This window comes from Athene cunicularia (genome assembly GCF_003259725.1).
Source record: "Athene cunicularia isolate RWA chromosome 7 unlocalized genomic scaffold, athCun1 chr7_part1, whole genome shotgun sequence".
In the NCBI taxonomy this organism is placed as follows: domain Eukaryota; kingdom Metazoa; phylum Chordata; class Aves; order Strigiformes; family Strigidae; genus Athene; species Athene cunicularia.
Genome location: NW_020799107.1, coordinates 18,629,712 through 18,632,211, shown reverse-complemented (window position 1 = coordinate 18,632,211; position 2,500 = coordinate 18,629,712). Strand labels below are relative to the sequence as shown.

At 39.8% G+C, this 2,500-nt stretch overlaps 1 protein-coding gene across 1 annotated transcript in view; it reads right to left on the bottom strand.

The window, feature by feature from the left end:
- FIGN (fidgetin, microtubule severing factor) overlaps positions 1–2,500 on the bottom strand; it is a 109,593-nt gene that overhangs the window by 7,964 nt on the left and 99,129 nt on the right. The window lies entirely within an intron of this gene.

Sequence of the window (2,500 nt, the reverse complement as noted above, 5' to 3'; positions counted from 1 at the left end):
ATCATATTGATGCAGGAATTAATTTGGATCGTTTTGACTAGACGATCCTCTAAATAAACATTCTATGAAAAACCACCTAAATATGACCTTGTACCATTTTACAGAGCACAGCCTCCAAATAGCTGGTAAAGACATGCAGATGTTTGGCATATGTATTTTAGTCAGATGGTTGATTTTCCCCTTGGTGGGTTTGTAATGCTCAAGAAAACATTTTGCCCATCTATCTGCATTTGAGTAGAATACAAACTGACTAATAGATAAATAATCCGTGTGAAAGTAAATAGCCTTAAAGTAAACTGCCTTCACATTCCATTGATCAGCTCAGTCAGCAAACTCTTCTATATTGTCACTAATGTTCTAAATATTTTGGAGAGAAACATGCCAGAAGTATAGAGTATTTCCATTTCTGTCTCACATAAGGTCATTATGAACTCCTCCTTGAATTGATATTGATCCTTCAGCTTGCAGAAATATTCCTCCAATTTATTTTACTTTTGTTGCCGTAGGAATTGTTACTGAAGGTACAAGGAAGAAAATAAGCTGATGCAGAATGGGATCTACACATAAAAATAAGATGTAAAACATCTGCAGTGATAGGCTGACACAGCAGATGCTCTTTAACCATTTCAGGTTCCTTAAAATCCAGGGCTGCACCAGTGGTCAGGAAGCCCCAGCTAACCACTTTGGCATTTCTGTGGCAGCAGCCACCAGCTTTGCCCAGTTGTAAAAGACAGCAAATGGCTTTCTACCATGGAAATGTCAAAGGTCAGCAAACATTTCATCCTGAAGACACCATTAGAACATATTTTGTCTCCATTCTCAAAACAGTCCTAACCTTTGGGCCCCGCTCAAGTTCAGGATCATACTTTAGCCCTTCCTGGACACTTCTGGACAAGAAGGCTGCTAAGAGGGGTGAAGGACCACCAGCATGCCAAAAGCTGCTCACTAGGGAGAAAACATGGGCTGAATGTGGGAGGAGGGAGGAAAGCAATATGGTCAGGTCATGGCAGGGGGTTCAGCCAGCTCAGCCCCACCAAACTGGGGAAACTCCATCAAAGGAGTGGCCAGAAACCACTTGGAGAAGGGCTGAGGTGCCTTCTGTTAACACTACCTGGCCAAGTTCTCACCAAATTCAACAGGCACCCTCCCAGAGCAATGCAAAGGACAGCTGCTGGTAAGGAAAAATTTGGGTAACAATCTGGCTCTGTTTTCATCTCCTTATAGCTGCTGTGATAGGAGTGAAGTTTTCCGCTTCTGCTGTCTAGAAGCCGAATCAAGCCCAGGAGAGAATGAGCGTGTGTGTGTGCGCACGTGTGGAACCTGCATTTTCACACCATCTTAGTTTCTGCCTGCTTCTCACTTTGGTTAACATTTGAAAAATCCATTTCCCAGAGTGACTTTTTAAAGAGAATGATTTAAAGCTGGAAGCCAAAGGGACCATCTACAATTTTGTTTGCTTTTGGTTTTGCTACTGGATAAAAAGAGGGCAAAAACCACTCTAGTGGGTTGCTTTCATTTTACCAGCTGCAAAAAAATCTGTTAGGAATATGCATAGGAGAAACAGTTAACAAGAGTTGGTTTATCAAACTTGCTTGAGCCTTTCAAATGAGCACAGCTCAATTGCAGATATGAAAGGCAATGTCTAAGACAGAAATTGGGTCAGCGATCTGCAACAGCATACTTGCCAGTGTGATCAGCGTGAACCTACAGCTAATGGGGACATCAGGATCTCCCAAATATGAGGATGGTGGAATGACTGGGGTGTAGAAGCAGCCTGTGGAGGTTTAGGGAAGCAGAAAGACTGGGTCATAACAAGGACCATAGACTGTAATTGTTGTTGATAAGAAAAAATAAAGAAAAGCAAGTGATGTACTTAAGTCTTATTTTATATATCCTTAATGAAAGGCACTGTTCTTAAAATGGTACTTTTAGGCTTAAAACATAAAGTTTTAGATAGACAAAATGTTTGCCAGGAATCCATCTTAAATTAGATTTTGGTTTATTTGCTCTGTTTTTAGCACATTCTATCTAAATATATATATATATCTTAAAAGAAAAATAAAGGAAAGTAATAATCGAGTCATAAATTTCAGCAATACCACAAAATCCCTCATTAGCTTTCTGAATGCTAAATGTCTCCATTGATTTAACAAAACTGACAAGGTTTGTACAATTTTTGAGAAGACAAACATGACCTAGTAACAGATTGGTATCTTTCTTCTTGGGGCTTTTCAGTGCATTTATTTAATGGTTTTGAATGTACATTACTTAACAGAAACATTAAATGCCAGTGCTTTGTAACAGTTTTGTTACTGTCTCTTTAAAGTAAACAAACAAAAAATACATTCAAAAAAGCAAGGCCGTTTTGTTCATGTGATAGCAGAGGCTTTGGGCAGCTGCAACATGCACTGCTCCTGCTCAGAGACATTACCCAACATCAGTCAGCTGTCACCAGAAGAGTTGCACAGAAAGCATTAAAGGATAAAAAGAAAGGGGGGGG